Source organism: Ursus americanus, chromosome 34 (genome assembly GCF_024610735.1).
Source record: "Ursus americanus isolate L20-20 chromosome 34, mUrsAme1.1.p, whole genome shotgun sequence".
Classification (NCBI taxonomy): domain Eukaryota; kingdom Metazoa; phylum Chordata; class Mammalia; order Carnivora; family Ursidae; genus Ursus; species Ursus americanus.
This window is the reverse complement of record NC_142160.1, coordinates 14,220,463-14,243,100: the sequence shown is the minus strand read 5'-3', so window position 1 is coordinate 14,243,100 and position 22,638 is coordinate 14,220,463. Positions and strand designations below refer to the sequence as shown.

Here is a 22,638-nt window from a genome sequence, read left to right as displayed (position 1 = left end):
TCCTTCTACCCTTCCTTTGCCTCCCGAATGCTCATCATACAGATTTGTCAAATCTCTCCATCCGAAAACCTTCTGGAACACATTTTTAGTAGAACACAGTTGCTTTTATTCATTTGTTGCAATGAGAGAGAACATGCTCTGTGGAAACCACAGGAGCATCTCAGTAGAAGGGAGATGAGAAAGGGTTTAGAAGATTCGGGAATATGTTGGCAGTTGTAGGGAGAGTTCAAGGAAGCAGGGTTTTTGCTCTGGATTGACTGCTGCCATCAGGAAGTGAGGAGAATTCTTTGATCGGGCACCTTAATTGTTTTCTAGGAGGGCAAAGAAGGGAGGAAGGGAGCACAGCTGAAGCTATAGTTGGTTAAAAGGCAGTGGTCCCTATATTAGCCAGATTGGGGTAACTTGGGCCTTTTTAAATCATTTGGACAATGCTTCTGTTTTTATCTTTCAAGACATGATTACAAAATGTTCTTGTTTTTGCTTTGACCCAACAAAGTTACAGAATAGCTTTGTTTTGTTTTGTCGTTCTCTGAACTTGTTTATGTTCAACAGAATACCGTGGCCTAACTGTGAGGGGCAGGCCAGTTCCCAGCAGCACCAAGGCCTTAGAGTCATGGCAGGCCCTCCCGGGTTTCAGAGCTGCTGTTCTTTTTCTCAGAATGAGTCCTCCCGGGGAAGAATGGGTGCACACGAAGGGTGCCCAAGCACACAAAGGTTCTCTGTGCTTAGTTCTGGTCCAATAGTCTGTATCCAGGCAGGCTAACCTTGGCCAACATGTAATAGAATTTCAAGAGTGAATACTTTTGTTTATCATTTTTCATTCTGTCCTAGTTAAAAAGTCACATTATGAAGTTGGATAAATAAAATTCTTCACTTCTTGAAAAGCACATGGCATTCTTTGGCCTATGCTCATTATTATAATCACAGATAAGATAAACACAATAGCCCTCAACAATCTCCCCTAGTACAGAATATTTTTAAAAAGTCTCTTGAGTCATGTTGCTAAGATCATCTGTGTGTTATCAACTGAGAAGGCACACAACCGAATTTTGGGACGAGCCAATCCGCTAGCCTCAATTAATAGCTGTAGCCTTTGCCCACAGGTATGACATATCATAAAGCTTTATGAGTAGAAGTCGGGTGTAAGGTGCAGCTCGAGGACTGTAGTAGGGAACGATCCATATATCCTGTATGCAGGATTTGAGGTTTCATATTACTATTAAATGGTCTGCTGATACAAGAAGTACGTAAACTTGCACTGGGAAATAGTTGAGAAAACCACCTTATTCACCCAGATCCCCCCTGGAATCAGTAAGGCACACGTTATGGAGGTTTCTGGAAATCTCTGTTGAGTATGTATTTGTGAGGAGAGATTGGATCCCATCTGAGGCTCTGCAAAGTCAGGACAATACTGAACAGAAGGAAAATGCTAGGCCATTGATTAGACTTCGCTTCTTGGCTGGAGCACGTGGTGTTGAATTTGAAAAAAAAACTTGGTAAATTTTAAGTACCGCACAATATAATGAGTGCATCTTAATATCAATATTATTTATCATTTAATTGCATACAATAACCTACACATGTGTAAATATTAGCATGTGTGTGATTATCTGGAAGACAGAACTTTGGAAGTAAGGGTCCTGAGGGAAAAATACTTAGAAATAAAAGGATTTCAAATGAGACCTCCGAAACATATGGGATCCCTAGCTTTCACACGACTTATAATCCTTTTATGTGTCCCTAACAAGGTCCTTATCCTATCCCCCCAATAGTCACCACTTTTCTTGAGTTCTAATATTTTCTTTTTTTTAGCAGATATGCTAACCCTGAATTTCACAGAAAAAAATAGAATCATCAGAGATGATTATGCAAGTCATCTACAAAGAACAGGTCTGCGACTAGAGACGTACGCCCTCACTTGGTAAGGGCTCCCTTCTATCCACGATTAATGCCTCTACTATGTTACTGATTCTCCATCTCCCACCTCCTCAGAGGACCTTTTTCCTAAATTCTTTCTCTCTCACGCACACACACAACACACACGTGCGTGCACACACGGGCTTCAATGTTCCCTCCTCTCTATAAGCTCTTTTATTTCAACACACAACATGATCAAGTCTCTCCTATTAAAAAGAAATGCCTTCCAAGAGCCATATTTTTTAAGAACCATATTTTTATTAGTCTCTATTTAGGAAATGAGAAGTAAAGATATCTTGTCTTCCTAATAAAAAATTTTTTTTTGCAAGAGTTACCTGACTCCTTACTTCTCCTGTCAAAATGCCCGTTTACTCCTCATTTCCCTAGAAATGTTCTTCTCTTCCAGTTATTCCTGGGAAACCATTTTCACCCAGATTCCCATTGATGTCTGGGTTACAAGTTGCATAGCAAAGTACTCCAAAACTCAGTGGTTTAAAACAAGAATGATTTATTATCTCTTTTGTTTTCTGTTTGTCAGGAAGTTATTTGGGGACACAATGCACACAGCCTATCTCTGCTCCATAAATGCCTGGGACACTCAAGGCTGGGGGCTGGAATGATCTGAAGCCCTGTTCATGCCTATGTCTGGAGGTTGGTGATGCCCGTGAGTGGAGACTTAAGCTGGGGCTCTTCCCCGGGACTCTTACATGTGGTCTCCCTATGTGATCTGGGCTTCTTCACAATATGGTGGCTGGGTTCCAAAGGCAAGCACCCTGGGAGAGAGAGAGCCAAGTGGAACCTTTTGTGACCCGGCTTGGGAAGTCACATCACTCATGACATTGGTCCGACAGCTACAGATCCGCTCTCACACTCACTTTCCTTCCCCTGTTTCCTGTATGTATCTCTGTCTTAAACAACACAACATGGGAATAAGAACTTCCATTACATTGAGTCAAAGGGGAAATACACACCAATTGGCAACTTAGCTATTAAAACGATGATAGCCAAAGTAAAATAAAACTTAAATTTAAAAAAAAGATCATCAAGGGGCGCCTGGGTGGCACAGCGGTTAAGCGTCTGCCTTCGGCTCAGGGCATGATCCCGCTGTTATGGGATCGAGCCCCACATCAGCCTCCTCCACTATGAGCCTGCTTCTTCCTCTCCCACTCCCCCTGCTTGTGTTCCCTCTCTCGCTGGCTGTCTCAATCTCTGTTGAATGAATAAATAAAATCTTAAAAAAAATGGGGGGCGCCTGGGTGGCGCAGTCGTTAAGCGTCTGCCTTCGGCTCAGGGCGTGATCCCAGCGTTCTGGGATCGAGCCCCACGTCAGGCTCCTCCGCTGGGAGCCTGCTTCTTCCTCTCCCACTCCCCCTACTTGTGTTCCCTCTCTCGCTGGGTGTCTCTCTCTGTCAAATAAATAAATAAATAAAATCTTTAAAAAAAAAAAATGATCATCAGGACATCCTATATCATAATCTATGAGACGCAGCTCAGACAAGCACTTAGATGAAAATGTCACTAACTTTAGAGAAAAGCTAATGCCAATGGTATTGAAGTGATGTCAGACCATAGAAAAGGAATGAAAATTTTCAAGTTTGTTTTGTGAGACAAGAATAACAGTGGTTTTCAGGGGCGCCTGGGTAGCGCAGTCCTTAAGCTTCTGCCTTCGGCTCAGGGCGTGATCCCAGCGTTCCGGGATCGAGTCCCACGTCGGGCTCCTCTGCTGGGAGCCTGCTTCTTCCTCTCCAACTCCCCTTGCTTGTGTTCCCTCTCTCGCTGGCTGTCTCTCTGTCACATAAATAAATAAAAAATCTTTAAAAAAAAAGAAAAGAATAACAATGGTTTTCAAAATTTTACCTTCAATGAGTAAAAGAAGTCCATTTATGTATTATAATTGATACATTTAGTCTGAGTTCTACTATTTTATATTATGTTGTCTGTATATCTAGATATGATCTGTATTCTTTGTGCATTTTTGGCAGTTCTTGAGATATATTGGACAACTTTTATTTTCCAGTCTTCGGGTCTCAATTCAAATGTCACCTTCTCAGAAAAGACTTGTCTAACCTCACTGAGACCTTCTATGTCACCACTCTGCTTTCCTTTTTAAGTTTTTTCATATCATGATCAGTACCTGAGGTTATCTTATTGATTTATTACTTTAGTACTTTATTGGGTCCTTTTTGCTAGGGCACAATCTCCTTTCTGATAGGATCTCTCTCTCATTCTTGTTATCTCTCTCTCTTTTTTTCATGGTATAATCAGAGCCCATAGCAGTATACATTGAGTAATGTTTTAAAAAGCTTTTATTTATTTATTTGAGAGACAGAGGGAGAGTGAGAGAGAGCACAAGCTGGGGGAGGGGCCAAGGGAGAAGCTGACTCCCTGCTGAGCAGGGAGCCCAGGAGCCTGGAATCATGACCCAAGCCAAAGGCAGATGCTTAACTGACTGAGCCACCCAGGTGCCCCCACACTGAGTAATATTAAGTATATCAGGTACTTAAAAATTTTACGCCTGAATGTTACATGAAGCTTTTTTTTTTTTTCATTTTAACTTATATTCTTCCTAGTAATGTCTCACTGATTTTAAGCCCTCAGTGAGTTTGTTACCACCGGATTGAAACTGTGAGGGCTATAACTTTATATAAAATGTAAAATATAGATGATGATGGTGATAGCTAATATCCATGGAACATTTATTGTAATGACAGGCACTGCTCTAAGACCTACACATTTAACTCATTTATTCCTTGCTATAATGCTATGATAGATACCATTGATATTCTCCCACTTTACAGATGAGAAAACTGAGTTACATAGTAGCTAAGTCACTTTCCCAAAGTCACAGAGTTAGTAAAGACTTATTGAAGCTTCAGTTAGAATTCATAAAGGTTATAACTATATTTAAGATGGAAAATATGTGCAAAACAATGTATTCCTAAAAGTAGAAAGATCGTCCTAACGGTATTTTATTTTTCACTATTGTGCCTTATGTGTGATTCTTATCCCTTTATTGCATGTTAAGCTTTTTTGAAAGCAGGCATTTTAAAAGTCCCCATAGCTCAAAGAAGAATGCTCAATTAATAGTGACAAAAACAGTAGCCTGCATTTACATAGCACTTACTATGTGCCAAGCACTGTTCTTACTGCACTAAACATATTACTTCATTTAATCTTATGACAGTAGCTGACGTTGTTAGTTCCATTTTATATATGAAAAATTAAAGCACAAAGAAATTTAATAACTTCCCTAAAGCCACTGGGTTTGCACATGGCAAAGCCAGAGTTGGAACCCAGCCAATCTGGCCCATAGTCCATGCTCAGAAGCAATGTTCTCTACCAATCACTAAATGCTTAGAAGTGATTAAAGAATCTAATACCTAGTATCTATTTCATTATAGGATAATATAATTTGAGGCATGATTTATCCCTATACTTATCTATCCAAGTTCCCAATTTATACTCTTGGATAAACTAAATGAGAGCACAGACTCGGTGTTAGTGAACCATACCGGGTGAACTAGGAATTACGTTTGCAGAAATACACAATCCCCTTCTCCTAGGAAAACACTGGTCAGTAACTAAGGTCAAATTATCACTGATTTTTGAGAATCACAGCCATGTTTTGGACTTATTCAATAATGTTTTTTAAATGTTCTCCTCTATATACAGTGTATACTGTTTATTAGTAAACAAGCCCATAAATTTATAGAAGCATTAAGGTATTTCAATATTAAGATATTTAAAGTATAGTTGCCAAGATGAACTTTCTAATCCAGGAATGACTATTTTATTAAAAAAAAAAAAGGTGATGATTCCTCTTCAGACATAATCATATTTAAACAAATATAATTTATTTTCTTTTCTACGGAGTATTAATCCCATATTTCAAACGAAAAGAAAGCAAGAGATAATTAGGTACAAATTTCAAGACAAAACTTGGTTTTATTCTCATGTTCTTGACAACAGCTTATCATGAAACGGAAGTAATATTTTTTAAAAGAAAATAAACAAGGGTTAACAATAACCACAATGATAAACCATTGTTGAACTGAGTGTGTAAATGCAGCACTAGAACTATCTGCATCCTTTTTAGATGAGTCCATTCACATCGAGACAAAATACGTAACAGCCGCTAGAATCATACTTCATTGTTTAAGACTTGCTGAATCATCAAGCAGACCTATTAATGAGGCTTTGGGATAACATGAGGACATGAATCACACTTCTTTAAATTAAAAAAAAAAAAACTAGTTTCTTAACCAAAGAAATAAATTTATATAGCATCTTATATACATTTCTAGCATAGAAATATATGGCAATCACAGAATATAAAAGAAAGGGCATATCAAAAACTGTCACTACAGGAAAAAAAGGATATTGTAGCACAATAAAAAGGGTTAGAAAGAGTTAAAAACTGAAAGGAAATTAACCTTTGAATGATAAGAATACCGAAAGACTTTTTCCTCTTACGTGTTATGTTTCCATATTTTCTAGAATCAATCGATACTACTTTTAAATCTTTAAAATTGTTACAAACTTCTGCTACAAAAAAATGAGGATAATTATTTATTTGAAAGGATTAGCAATTGAAAATAGTAAATATGTCTCCTGTATGACCTGAAAACCATAACATTGATAATTTTAAAGTTAGAAGTTAGGTTAGCAATAAATAACAGTTGTCAGCTCAGCACCTCAATAATACAAATAATAAATGTATAGTGCCTCCATTGAAACATGTCTATAAAATCAAAAAATATACATCAAATTACATCTCCAATGGCACACTAAAGAACCACAGAGTATGGTATCAGCTATAATCTGACCTACCAGTAACAACAAACAGTAACAGGTTATAAAAAAATTCACCTAATCTATGTAAGCAATGTACACACCCTTACTTATCCTAACTAGCCCAAATAACATAACTTACTCACATAAACTACTAACAAGAAAAATCATTAAAATCAGAGGAAACTACCGTCTCAAAGACTAAAATCCAAAAGTATTTTCCACTTCAACTAAACTTCAACTGATTTTTTTGGTAGGTAACAGAGTTTCTGTAACTGGGTCTGAATCCAATTACAAATTTCCAGGCCGGCAATTGTAAGTTCTGTCAGCTTCACTCAAGAACAACTAGAGAATGTACATGCATTCCAGAAAATCAATCAATCAATCAATGCATATATGTAAATATCATTACCCATGCTAGGCTGCTCATTCTTGCCAGAGTTTTCTATCAGACAAGAGGACTTTCTTCTGGGTCATTTATCTCCATCAATGCTCCTTCTTAAACTCACAGGAAATAAGTCTTACTTTTCTTTAGTTTTTAAATAAACACAGGTCTTCATAGGTTAGGAAGAACCCCAACTAACAACTTTCAATCATTTCCTTAAAATTTTCAGAAGGTTCACTTGATTAGACTCATTATATAGAAAATGACAAATCCTTATTTTCAACAAACTGCACTTCAAGGCAGTTTGAGGGGGAAGGGGAGACAAACAGACAAAAAAAAAACCCCACAGATGGAACCAATGTTTGGGCAGGCAGGAAAAGAGATAATCTGAATTTAAATGGAACATTTCCAGGAACAAGAACACAGGCCTGCTTGTCCATCTTCTTGTTCTTCAGTCTGACAGGGAGATCCAGATGGGACTCCCGCTTCCCAGTTAGTCAGCTCTAGCCTTGGGCTTCTGTCCTCCGAATACAGGTAGGGGTTCCTAGCCTCTCCATGTGGAGGCGATCCTCTCACTTCACTGTGGGGACCTTCATAGATGCAGGAGGGTATGGGTTAGATCCCGGACTCTATCTGATCGAGGGACCAGTGAGTTGAGGCGTAAGGGTTTGCACGAAACCGCCTGAAGACAATTTCATTCTCATTGGGGACTTTTTTGGGCTCCCTGCAAACTCCTCCAGAAATAGCTGAAGCTGATTCACTGGCTTCGGGGACACACTTATTGTGGCCAACTTTTTTATGGCACTTGATTGTGACATCTTAGATGAGCAATGCTGCTTGGCAACACACCAGCCCCCACCTAGACTTTTTCATTTTGACTTACCTAAATTCAAATTTTAAACTTTCAGAAAGAGCACAGATGGTTTTAAGATTCAGCATTTAATATTTGGAAGGGAAAAAAATGTTCAATTCTAATTTATTCTCCTAGCACAAGAAATTCCAAGTTTTTGTGCTAGGCAATTCCATTTATATCCATGTGAAATGTCCTTGCCATTCCCCTCAGTCTCCACCCCAGCTGTTCTTATCACTACCCACACTCAAAAAAACTCTTTCTCTATGCATTTGTGGACTTAATTTCTTCTCCAGAGATGAATGTACAGTAATCCAAGGAATTCCTGAGTCTAACATCGTATCATGAGTGGTAAAGGAGAAAGAAAGAGAGAGACAGGGAGGGAAGGAAGGAAGGAAGGAACGAACGGACGGACAAATGAACGAACGAAGAAGGAAGGAAGGAAGGAGTTAGTTTGCACCTGAACTGCCATTCAAGAAATTGTTTTACTATATGTGACAAACACTACTTCCAAAGGGACTGTACAGAGTAAATATTGTTAAGATTGAGAGACAGATGGGTAAATACTTCTTCCATCCCTCGGCATTCCATTCATTTATTCAACCATTTATTCATCCAACAGACTTGTTTTTAAAGAATCTGCCCCGTACCTGGTGCTGCTCCTGCGGCGGAGCTACGGAGAGTGATGAAATACTGTCCTTACTCTCCACGGGCTCCCTGCTTCATGGGAGAGCCATAGAATGAGGCCGAAAGCACAGAGAGTAAATGCGATAACCAGCAAAGAAGAGCAAGGGGGAGTGTATCCCAAACGGTGAGAGAAGAGGCTGCCCTCAAGGGCTGGGAGCTCAAAATAGGGGATGCTCGAGTGAGGCATGAAGAAGTAAGAGTTTCCAGGAAAACAAAACACCCTGACGTATTTCGCCCCTACTCTACACTCCCCTAAAACCCTGTGAGGTTCTCCTTAAGAGACAATGCGGGAGTTTGGATCCAGGTTGAATACGATTAGGAATGAGGCAACGTTGATTAACAAATACGTGGTAAACGGAGGACAAAGCACAGTCCTTCCGTCTGACTCATAGTTAATGCTTTTTCTCATGAAACAATATTATTTCCTAGGATGAGCTAATTCTGTTTTGAAGAAAGCATTGATAGTAGAGAAGAAGTAAATTATAAAATTGAGATAATTTAATATAATTATAAGCCAGAGAACAGCCAATCTTGGAGAATTCTGTCTGAAATACTCCAAAATTCTAACCCCGCCATACAAAATAAGTGGGCAAAAATTATATTTTAAATTTGGCTTAATGTGTGGTAAACATTTTGTGATTTTTGTGAAGTGTAAGTTCCACTCAAACTTCACTAAACAAGAAGAGAGTTGACTTTACAGTTGAATTCCATATTGAAGAACTTTCTTTCCATTCTTCTTCTTCTTCTTTTTTTTTTTTTTCTTTCAGGAACCATCAGAGACCTTAAAAGCATACTCCTACCCAGCCAAAGAGGATGTTTTAAAATGATTTTATTCAATAACGAGAGGAAGTAAAACCAGTAAAAGAATATAAATGCATTCCTGTTGTAGACTTTCCTGGAAAAACGGCAGGAACTGCATCACAAAAGGTCACTAAGAAAAATTACAGAGTGGAAAACCATGAGACTAGAAATGTCAGCTCTGCCGAAGTTCGCTGTGTGACCCTGGACACGTCATTTCATCACGGTGAGCCCTTCTGCTTCCTTTCATATAACAGAGAAAGTAGTCATGATGGTGTTCCAATTTACAAGGTTTTGGTAGACGAATTAACATATGGGAAATAATTTGAAATATAAAATACTATGCATAAAGTACTAAAAAGAAGAATGCTTTTATTTATTATTACAAATTAAATATCTTGTGTATATTAATGAAGAAGAATGATTGTATTAGCAGATATCCAAGAAGAAGAGTTGATATAGATAGACATCTTGGGAAAACCCTGCGTGGGTTTTCTCATGGGTGGGTTAGAACAATTCCTGTTATGTGGCCTACAGTTTATTTTAAATACTTCAACATACTATGATACATGGGTAGGATACATTCAGTATAAGCTACATACTAGAATGGATTATTAGCATTTGAAGCATTCTAATTAGGATAGATAGATAACATTTCAAAGTGTTGTATTGCTTCCAATAGCAATGGCTTCTAATATCACCATCTCTACCTTCGGCAGAACGGAGGAAGGTCTGAAATATTTTCCCAGTGTAAAGATAACATGAGAACCTGGTGAGCCCGCCTCCTAAGGTTCTTCAAAGCAGTGCCCTAGTCCTAGGACTCCTATTTTTCCCGTGGCTCGTGGGCAATATAGAAAATGTACCTCATCCCAGCTAGATGACTAGCTGACTCTCGAGACTTGTCAGATGGGCCTCCTTCCAGAGAACCGTTCATGCAAGGTGCTAGTGAATGCCGCTAGGATAGAGCTGGAATTTCACCCAGTTTAGAGAGTAAGTTGTTGGAATGTTTCCGTACCTCGTTGGTAACAAATATGTGTGTTCAGACTTGTATTTGAGGCTTGCTTCTGGTGTAACATCCCACTGCGTGTGTTGGAGAAGGAGCCACAGCTCATCACTACCTCATTCCCTACCTCTAGAGAAGGGCGGGACCTAAAAACCAACAAAAAGAGTCTAATAATTGAGAATGGACAAATTGGCTTAAGTTACTTTATCAAAACTCTCTTTTTTGTATTATTTGGAATATCAATTGACATTTTTCTTATAAATGTACAAACATCTATAAACGGCAGACTTATGGAAGAGATTATTACTGTGCATGCCACAATGTGAATTCTTCTTTGAAAAACTTCTAAGAATATATTTCTTGAAAATACTGTTTCTTCTGAGATCCTAGTGTGATTCTAGTTCTTTTTTTTTTTTTTAAATGAGAGTCATGTAGCCTAAAAAGGGAGCTTTTTTCTTTAGTGTACTGAAAACTCTGAAGTTTGATATTATATGTCCTCTGGGTTTCATTTTAGTTTTCTTCCTTGATGTGGTTCTGATTTTTAAAATTTTAGTCAAACTGCTCTTTTTTATTATTACAGTGAATTTTTATTTTTCTTATTATAAAAAAATTTTTAAAGATTTATTTATTTATTTGAGAGAGAGAGAGAGTGAGGCGGGGCAGGGGGGGAGGGAGGAAGAGACAGTCTTCAGCAGACTCGTGCTGAGTGTGGAGCCTGACTCGGAGCTCAATCTCACAACCCTGAGATGATCACGACCTGAGCCCAAACCAAGAGTTGGACACTTAACTGACCGTGCCACCCAGGTGCCCCTACTTTATTTTTTATCTTAAATTCTTCACATCATGTGGATTAGAATTCAAACGTATACTTACAAATGAATATATCATATGATATAACTATCTAGCTGTGTGTGAGGCACGAGACAAACTGAGGGTCCTCCCACTCCTCCGCCATTTTAACTCCTCTTCTATCATGTAATATAGATTTCCAACAACATGACTGGTGTGGGAGAACCTTGCAACGTGAATAAGATGAACTTTCTCTAAAAGCCTATTTTTTTTAAATTCCAGTGAATTAAAATACAACGTTATGTTAGTTTCAGGTGTACAATATAGTGATTCAACACTTCCATACAATACCCAGTGCTCATCACAAGTGCACTCTTCATCTCCATCACCTGTATCACCCATCCCCCTACCCACCTCCCTTCTGGTAACCACCAGTTTGTTCTCTGTAGTTAAGAGTCTGTTTCTTGATTTGTCTCTCTTGCTCTCTTTTTTCCACTTTGTTTGTTTTGTTTCCCTATGAGTGAAATCAGATGGTATTTGTCTTTCTCTGACTTATTTCCCCTACCATTGTACCCTCTAGCTCCATCCATGTCATTGCAAATGGCAAGAGTTCATTCTTTTTCATGGCTGAGTAATATTCCATTACAGATATAGACCACATCTTCTTTATCTATATCTCTAGTTGGACACTTGGGCTGCTTCCATAACTTGACTATTGTAAATACTGCTGCTGTAAACATAAGGGTGCATGTATCCCTTTGAATTAGTTTTTTGCATTCGTTGGGTAAATACCCAGTAGTGCCATTGCTGGATCATGGGGTAGTTCTATTTTTAACTTTTTGAGGAACCTCCATACTGTTTTCCACAATGGCTGCACCAGTTTGCATTCCCACCAACAGTGCATGAGTGTTCCTTTTTCTCCACATGCTCACCAACACTTATTGTTTCTTGTGTTGCTGATTTTAGCCATTCCATCAGGTGTGAAGTGATATTTCATTGTAGTTTTGATTTGCATTTCCCTGATGCTGAGTGATGATGAACATCTCTCCATGTGTCTGTTGGCCACCTGTATGTCTTCCAATCCTATTTTCATAGTAAACAATTGAGGATTCAGAGAAATTAGTGAACGTGAGAAGCAACAGTATGAAAGTAACATTTTTAATAAGCTGTAACTGTGGGAAAACAAAGTGTGCACATTTTCAATGAAGAATTTCATTAATGCATATCTATAATTAAGAAATGTTTTCCTCAAACAATATTAAAATCAAAGTGCTCATTATATACCTTTTACAAATATCTGTAATAGATGTCATAATACCCAGTCTTTCTAAATTTTCTGTATTTTCTCAATAAATTATTTTTAAATCATTAACGTAGTTTTCTATCCCCATCACTTCCGCCCTTCCCATCCCTGAGCTAATGATAAATACTGAGTCAAGTGCAAAAAGTGCAGGAAAAGGCTTGACGCCATTTTGAAACGCGGGCTCTTCTCCAAAGGGGTTGAACTCCTTCCGTGCAGAAATTCAGGAACTCGCATTCAAATGGGTTAAAGCCACTGCGTGGTTAGCGCTAACTTCCAACATCTTTGAATTAGTTAGTGGCCCAATTTGCTCCTTTAACATCTATTTCCTTTGTACCCAATGTCTTTGAGGTTTAAAATTAGGATTAATTTCCTAATCTTCATGTCATAGTGTTTATCATCTCTCCCATCAGTCTAATTTGAGTTAATTAGAATCTGTAGCTAGTTCTCAATCCGTGTTATAGTAGAACAATTGGAAAGAGAGGTACGGACACAATTATGTTGTTTTATTGTCTGGAGGAGACAGAAAGCCAGTGGGGCTTCCCTTATTAGGTTAATATCTACCTGACTTCAAAATGTTCCGGGGATACAAACGGCACTGGAGCCATTGCCTGTTCCATCCCCCATCCCTCCTTGCCTGACCCTCCCCCTTACAATCCAATTAATTCAAAGGTGGTGGAAGAAGAGACATGTTCTACATGCCAAAATGACAATGTTCATTACATGATCCACGGAATGATAGATATCGATGGCTTTGGGTAAATTCATGCTTTTACTTTTAAAATAATTTCTCTTTTTGTCATGTTTTATCAAAACCCCCCTTCAAATCAGTCTGAAAAAGTATGTACCTGAATAATCTCTTTTCATGACCACAATGGCTTGATAAACATAAGAATTAAATAAAAACAGGATGTTTTGGGTCCATCACCTTCAATTGATAATGTGGGAGTTATGCTGTGGTTTGATACCCCAAAAGGAAACTTCGCTTTTTTGAGTACAGGTTGCAAGGTCAACTTTTGCTCTAAAGGTTGTACATTGCCTTCTTGGAAATCCATATGGTTTAGTCCTGGTCTGAAATTCAATGAACAAATAAGCTATTTATAAAGCAGCAAAAGAGAGGCATAATATTTGGTGTAATTGTGTATACACAGCATTTATTATATTCAGGTGAACTCTCAAGTGAACCTTCGATTCTGTGGTTAAATATTAGTAACAGTTAAGAATATAATCAATCTGGGTCATTAATGTTTAACATGTTGAGGTTTCTAAAACACATACGTTCCAACAATATTCGTTGTATATCTAGAAACATCTAAAACCCACTCCTTAAGAAAATTCTAGTTGAAAGTCACTAGCAGCCATTAGAACATGAATAAATGTAAAACAAATGAGAAATAGGTTTTAAGGAACCAAGATCAGGTGGTAGGGAAACAAAATAAATGTTAGCTACTTAAGAAATCTACATTGAATAGGAAACTACTAATACTCTTCCAAAAGGGGTATTAAAGAGTTATCTTAAAGATATTCTCCTCAGCCCATTTTGTGATTTGTTTATTTGTTTCTTGAGTATTGAGTTTGAGAAGTTCTTTGTAGATCTTGGATACCAGTCTTTTATCTGTAACGTCATTTGCAAATATCTTCTCCCATTCCATGGGCTGCCTCTTAGTTTTTTTGACTGTTTCCTTGGCTGTGCAGAAGCTTTTTATCTTGATGAAGTCCCACATGTTCATTTTATCTTTTGTTTCTCTTGCCTTTGGAGATGTGTCATGAAAAAGGTTGCTGTGGCCGATGTCATAGAGGTTGCTGCCTATGCTCTCTAGGATTTTGATGGATTCCTGTCTCACATCGAGGTCTTTCATCCATTTGGAGTTTATTTTTGTGTATGGTGTTAGAGAGTGGTCAAGGTTCATTCTTTTGCATGTAGCTGTCCAATTTTCCCAGTACCATATTATTGAAGAGACTGTCTTTTTTCCACTGGATGTTTTTTCCTGCTTTATCAAATATTAGTTGCCCAAAGAGCCAAGGGTCCATTTCTGGGTTCTCTATTCTGTTCCATTGGTCTATGTGTCTGTTTTTGTGCCAGTACCATGCTGTCTTTGTGATCACATCTTTGTAGTACAACTTGAAATCCGGCAAGAAACAAATAAACAAATCTTAAATGGGCAGAAGATATGAACAGACACTTTTCCAATGAAGACATACAAATGGCTAACAGACACATGAATAAATGTTCAAAATCATTAGCCATCAGGGAAATTCAGACCAAAACCACACTAAGATACCACCTTGCACCAGTTGGAAATGCAAAAATTGACAAGGCAAGAAACAACAATTGTTGGAGAGGATGTGGAGAAAGGGGAGCCCTCTTACATTGTTGGTGGGAATGCACGTTGGTACAGTCACTCTGGAAAACAGTGTAGAGGTCCCTTAAAAAGTTAAAAATTGAGCTACCCTATGATCCAGCCATTGCACTACTGGGTATTTACCCCAAAGATACAGGCGTAGTGAAGAGAAGGGCCATATGCACCCCAATGTTCATAGAAGCATTGTCCACAATAGCTAAACTGTGGAAGGAGCTGAGATGCCCTTCAACAGATGACTGGGTTAAGAAGATGTGGTCCATATATACAATGGAATATTACTCAGCTATCAAAAAGAACGGTTTCTCAACATTTGCTGCAACATGGACGGCACTGGAGGAGATAATGCTAAGTGAAATAAGTCAAGCAGAGAAAGACAATTATCATACGGTGTCTCTCATCTATGGAACATAAGAACTAGGAAGATCAGTAGGAGAAGAAAGGGATAAAGAAAGGGGGGGTAATCAGAAGGGGGAATGAAGCATGAGAGACTATGGACTCTGAGAAACAAATTGAGGACTTCAGAGGGGAGGGGGTGTGGGAATGGGATAGGCTGGTGATGGGTAGTAAGGAGGGCACGTATTGCATGGTGTACTGGGTGTTATACGCAACTAATGAATCATGGAACTTTACATCAAAAACCAGGGATGTACTGTATGGTGACTAACATAATATAATAACAAATATTATTACAATAAAAAAAATATTCTCAGAGTCCAGTGGATTCATAAAAGTATTAGCCTGGTTGTTTTTTTCTTATCCCTAAATAAAATACATAGCATGAAAACAGTGTTTATTATTAGCTAAAAATAGATTTTAATTGACTCTAACATCAACTTGTTTCTCAAAGGTAGATGTTAGTGTCAGAATATTTTCAAGGGAGAACTTTTGTCATAAGCTCACTTAGATAAATTGTACAAAACTAAGATTATAATAAATAAATTAGATTGGGGGGACACCACATTCCCATTTACTTTGGCTCTTTTAAAACATAGAAATTAAATAACAAAATATGATATATTTTCATTAGAAATCAAAATTCTGATTGAATTGAGAAACCAAAATTATGGTTAAGTTGTCCTTTTATTACCATCTGTTCTTAGCCAACTATTCTCTTAACTATTCTCTCAACTATTCTCTTTCCTAGTCCCTGGAACAATGTAAGAATTGCAAAGATTTGCCAAGATTTTTTTTAAAAAATCAATGTTTATCGTAAATTTTAGTGTACTGTTCTCTACTTTTATATCTATCCCACATGTTCTGAAAAATGTTCACTTTTTAGGAATAAGAATGATTATTTTGATGGGGAAAAATTCTTGAGTATTTGTTCCATTCTACTATTTATACTACCTTAGTCACCATCAAGTAACAGGATGAAAATCTTGAATATACTTCTCTATGAGAAAATAAAATACAATATGATAATCTTCCCTTCTCCAAGCAAATGGATAAATATCTTTCAGATTCTTGATGTTTTTTGCCTAATTGACCTTAAAAATGTGCATGAATGCCATATGTAAAAAACATGTGTTATATGTGTGCACGTAATCAATATTTCAGGAATTGAATAGTTCCATTTTTCATGATTTTATTCATCGAACGTATTTATCCCTCAGTTTTCCTTAAAAAGATCTTAAAATCACTTACTCTTTTTTAACACTTCAATGAGATGAAAAAGATCACATTTTTAAAATGAAAAGTCACATACATTATTTTCCTTATAAATTGTTAATGTAGTTTTAATAGTATATACTGAAAATAAATACTACTACAAGCCTTCATTGTCTGGATATTTTATATGAATTTTGCAACCCAGGATGAGCCAGTGAGAGAGTGTCCAAAATAGAGGGAGCCCATTAATCATTTAAAGTTTCAAGTCTTACTTTACTGAATCTTTTCCGTTTGCAAAATACTTTACTGATGCGGACAGCTTTGTGTCTGGACTTGACTTGGTGTGAATTTGAATGACTTTTATGGTAGAGAACGGCGTGCAAGTAAGAAAAGCACGCAGCCTCATCTCTTTAAAAGAAAAGAGCTTTTACAAGACACATCTTATTGCAGGAATTTTGCTAATACACCTGGCAATTTTTGTACTGATATTTTATTGTGTGTTGGGCTGCTTGTAATAAGGAACACATCAATTACAGTGGAGAAAAACATTCTTTTCGCATATTTTTATCTTATGCCGATGGTTACAATGAGATTTGAGCTCCAGAAAATACGAAGGAAGCTCTATCTCACTTTTTATTGTAAATTTATGTGCTAAATAAATCTTTTTTGTATTTTGGTGTTTCCATTGGAAAATATTTTTCATCAATCCATAATGCCATGTTTAGCCATATAAATGTATTTATCCATATGTTTAACAACAGCATCTACTTATGTTTAAATTTTAAACTATTCTAATTAAAACATAATAGGTTTTCATACTCTTTACTTAAAAAAAAAAAAATCCAACCTTCCTGTTCTTTTCTAACGCAAAGCTGTTGAGAGCTGTCACTTTTTATGCAGAGAAAGATCATATCCCTACCAGCAGGATACCTTCAGGTCAGCTTTGCCCCTTTACATTTCTGTATAATTTTGGATTTTTGACCTCCAGGATATAGTATGAGCCAGGACAAAGATGACGAGCTAGAGAATGGACTTGGAATTCTCTGGTAATTCTTCACTGTTCCCCTAAACTACTCTAGGTTTTTTGCCTCCAAGTGCTACGCCCATCTTCTTGTTGATGAAATTTAAAAAAAAAATATTGGGAACTTGATCCAAATGTGTGCTTCTTTTTCCCTTCGTTCCTGCCTCCATTCCCATAAAAGCACACCCCTCCCACAGTGCCATCTAAAGACCATACCACAAAGCCATGCTGTCCTCCATTGTCACCCCTCTGCTTCCCTCCTCAGGAAAGAGGAACAGATTGAGAGATGTGTGCATTGCTGTGGTTCTCAAAACCTGCCCCATATCAAAAGCTTTAGAAATACCTGGTTGGGCTAGCCCAGTGGTGGGTATTAAGGAGGGCACGCATTGCTTGGAGCACTGGGTGTTATACGCAAACAATGAATCATGGAACACTACATCACAAACTAAGGATGTACTGTATGGTGACTAACATAACATAATAAAAATTTTTTAAAAAATACCTGGGAACTTGGGCGGAGATGCAAATTCTTAGGGCATATTCAACGTACTAAATTAGAAACTCTGGGGTGCGGCGGGGTGGGGAGCACCAATTTGTGTTTTTACAAGTCCTCCTGGTGATTTTGAGTCTGAAAACCATCGGTGTAGAGAAAAGCAATGCAGAACTGCCCCAAATCACACAGGAGGAGGTAAAACCAGTCTAAAACTCCTTTGCGCTGACTCCCAGCCCAGAACAATTTGCCAGAGACTCTGTGTATGTGGGAACCCCATGCTCCCCTCGCACTTCTGTTCCAGGCTTATTTGGATAATTGTGGAAGCAGAACTTCTTCAGGACTTCACTTAAATTGAAGAAATTCATGACAGCATCGATTTTCATATTTTAATAATGCAAAAAACAAATGAGAGTATAATGCATAATGAATATTTTTATTAAATGTTTCTTAACTTTGAAGATCATAGAGGAGATAATGGCTCTCTGATTAGTCTCAGTCATTTGTTTCTAGGCACGCAGTTCTACCAATGGGAAAATTGGAATGTTTAAAAGTGCTCAACAAAATCTTGACGAAGTCTGCTTCAACGCTTCTGAGAAGTAGAAAGTCTCTTGTAGGACCACACCGATGTACTCAAATACCATTCTTACTTTTCTTCATTTTGGTATCAGAAAATTTATCTAAAGCACATCAGGGAAATGGTGCTCAGTTCTCCTAGCACTTTCAGACACTCCCGTGCTTTAGAACTATGTTGTTTTATTGGCCTTAACCTTGTAAATGAACTATGGACACCATCATGATTGTTTTATTATTTGCAGCCAAGATTTACTCTGTATCTTTCGACTCATAAAATAGTTCTTTCTCAATTTACTTCTGGTAGTAGCCATGAATTTGCATTTTGTGTATCTTAAAACATGAATATGGTGACCTATCTTACCTTTCAAAGTATTTAGGGATCTAACAAAGTCCATAATTTGAGAGGGGAAAAATGAACCATCTCGCCTCTCAAGGTTAAACTTTCAAAGATGATCACAGCAGGACGGTTGACACGAGTATGAGGTCTTCCAAGGGGGCTGGCCCTGGAACCATTTTATTGCAATACAGTTTTAAATACCTTGTAGGGTAAGACATTTCTAAAGTCCCAAGTTGTGGAAAGAAGACAAGTTATCAAGGGTGATTATGTTAAACAGGTTTGAGTCCCCTATACCTCAGGTATCGCGCCCCCTCCCCCGCCGCTGTCTCTAGGAACACTTTGTGATGAAATACAATGAAATTATCATCACCTGGGGGTTTGCACTGACAGACATAATCCAGGTAAAACGCATTTGTACGATGCAGCCAAGAATATGACTTAGTGAGCCTGCAATGGATTCCTTTGAGTCTGTGAATTGATAGGCACAGCCTGGGGATTATGTAAATAACGAAGGGGATGAAATGGGATACAGAGGATGTAAGTCTATCCCAGGCTATAGAGCAAGAGGCGGCATGTACCTGGCACTGGGCTGAAGGGAGCGGCTAAATATGGAAGCGGTTACTTTTTATACTCGTGTTTCTCAAGGGGACCAACTCTACGCAGTTGTGTGAGACCATCTTACACTTCCAGTGCTCCTGAGGGAGATCCTAAATCATTCCAAGGGTTGCTGCTTACCAGCTCTCGTGGAACTAACCTTGGGCTTCTGAACTTTGTGTGCTCTGTTTTCATAACCAATTTAAAAAATCCGTTATGTGCCTCCTACTTAAAAGGAATGATTTCTCGCATCATCCCCTAGCACCATGATAAATGTGTATTCGTGTAATTAATAATTATTGATTGAGTCCACCCATTTAAGCCACACGCTGTCCTAGTTTCTGGGAATATCATGGCAGCAGAACACAGTCTGGTAATACCCCAGTGGATGTGACTGATTCAGAGACAACCCAGTGTCGTAAGGACCCACACAGTCTTAAGGGATCTGGGAAGGTTTCCAGGAATAAAGTCCTAGTAAGGGTTAAGATCTGAAGTCATCATTGACCAAGAAAAGAGAAAGGGGGGGGGGGGGGAGAAGGCAAGAAAGAAAAGAAAAAAGAAATGGAAAACTTTACAGATAGAGAAAAAGAGTATAATAGTATATTCTAATCTACAAAAGCAAGAGAGCAAGTTCTGTTCGGGAAATAATGTCATGTGGAGCTCAGCATTTATGGGCAGGGAAGTGAGCGGTGAGCGGGGAGGTAAGCAAGACCTTCACCATGAAGCAAGTTTAACAGTCCATGCTAAAGAGCTTGAATTTTAGCATCCAGAGCACAATGGGGAGCCACTGACCAGGTTTTAGCAGCAAGGTGACAGCCAGATTTGTGTTTCAGAAGGATTTGTCTGGCCCTGTGGAAAAAGGGTTAGAAGGACCAAGGTACAGGCAAGATACAGCAGAGGGACCCATCTTGAGACAGTCTTGTCTGCATTTCTTGTTCCTTTCCAATAAGGTAATGTTTTAGGTGCTCATTCAACCAGTTTGAATTGCAAAGAGGACTTTTTTCCCCCAAATAATTATCACAGAAACACAACTTGGAGACCTACCTCAATTATATGGAAACAAGTCGCTAAGGTCATTAGGTCTAACCCCTGACTTCCATACAAACCAATGTCTTAAAGGTCAAGAACATTTACCTATTATTTCTCTCGTATATTGCAATTGCCCTAAAGGAGTTATTCTAGTATTTTCTTGCTCTGATAAATAACTCCACAGCACAGCACCTGGAAAACTCTAGAAGCTCAATAAAGAGCTGATTTCAGTATTATTTCAGATAATCTCTCCTGATATTGTATAGTCTAGTGTGGGTATAGAAAAACAATGGAATCCTTTTGCCAGCCAATTTCTGCACATATCTCTTCCTTAAGGAAAAGCTCCTTAAAATACTCCTTCAGATCGGTAATATCCTTTCTCTAAGCACTCGGTCTAGGTGGGAGTGTGTGTGTGATGGAGGGAGTCTTTTAAAGAATAACTTTTAACTGCGAACTTTGGCATCAAACGGATTTAACTCTAATCATTCTATAATGGCAAAGCACTTTGGACATGACCTTTGCCAAGGTTACAGAGGAGCAAGTGTTTCACCCCTAAGCGATCATTCCTGTTGTCCTCTATCACTGCATTTATGGAGTCAGTCCTCCATTCTACCTGCCTCAAAATGCAGAGTCATTCATGGGATGCCTAATCGCACAAATATTTATCTCCAGATTTACTGCCCAAATATCCAAACATGTAAAAATCAAAGGCCGCCTTAATCTTGGCTTTCAAACCAAGATTGCTTCAGGGAAAGTTGAAAGTTGCCTAACCCCAGTTGCTTTCAGCACGACACCCTGATTGGTTCATAGACTATCTGCAAGCTGGTGAAGGACGGGGATCTATTAGTCTACTCACATTATGTTTAATGCAGATTAACATTTGCGTAAAAATAATTTCTTTTTTTTAAAGTAGGAAAAAACTCATGTTAATGTTTAATTCGCCCTTGTTATTTATGTCATTTGAATCAGATTATTATCATCCATGGCAAATAAGTACCTAATGAGCAGTTTGGGAGGATAAAGTTCACACGGAATCATGCATGACAAAGATGGAAAGGTAGGCCCGTCTAGTCCAAAGCATGTTTTCTCGGTTGGGGACACAGAGGACTTGAAAGCCCAAATGCCTCCACCTGTATGGCTCACATTGCTGATTTTCAGAAGGACGGGACTGGGACCCTAGACTCCTAACTTAAATCGGGGCTCTCTTCACTCCCCCCTGCAACTCAATGGTTATGTTGGGATTTTCTAAATTGGAGCAATTAATAGATTGTGAACTACTGAGAAAGAAGAAACAGTACTTTGCAAGGAATAGCTTTACATTTTGACCAATTATAGCCATTGAGCTCTATGGAGGATATGTTTCTTTATTTGCCTGTTTTTTACTTCTCAATGCCAGTGATTAGCTAAAATTTCATAAACGTGTGTGAAGTTCATGTGTATAATATTGTGTTCCCTAGTAGCTACTTATACCCAAATTAACCCTTTCAGGGAAAGGCTGTGAGGATAATTCTTAACATAATCATTGACTAGCTTTCACAGATTGTTTGCCTCATTGGTAACTCCTATGATATATTAACATTGTCTATTCACTTGATTCCCTAACCCAGAGAAGGTATGTAAATAAGGAATGAATTCTTTGTTCTCTCAAAACCTTTTTCTTTTTAATCGGATGACTTGGTTCAGAACAGGCTCAGACAATATAACTTACGTGTAGTCTCCTAAAATACAGACGAAAGACACCCCAATGGATCTTCTAACATCATACAGGAGCCTGGGGAAGGGTGTATAAACATAGATCCTCTGTTACATCACTGTGAAATGCCTAGGAGTAAAGAATCTCAAGGCTTGTGACTTCGAACCTTGCTCTTCCTACGAAATCATAATTTTAGTGAGAATTCTCTTCATTAAACACTCTTCCCATCAGACCGTTGGACGCAATGAGTCATCCAACCATGGTTCCAGATATGGAGAAACAACTGAAAAGGGCACCCTGCTGATAACAGAGCCCTGCCATTTCTCTTCAAAAGCTTGTTCTTTGAGTCATGGCTTCCTCTGTCATGAATCTACTATCAGGGTACCTATCCCCATGACAGTGGCTTC

General features: G+C 38.3%; 1 long non-coding RNA gene across 1 annotated transcript; it reads left to right on the top strand.

The window, feature by feature from the left end:
• Nucleotides 1–8,575: 8,575 nt before the first annotated feature.
• LOC123781506 (uncharacterized) lies at nt 8,576–22,280 on the top strand. Its single transcript, XR_015722929.1, has 3 exons — nt 8,576–8,754; nt 9,398–9,654; nt 21,508–22,280. It is a non-coding gene; the product is annotated as an uncharacterized LOC123781506 (long non-coding RNA).
• The last annotated feature ends 358 nt before the right edge of the window (nt 22,281–22,638 follow it).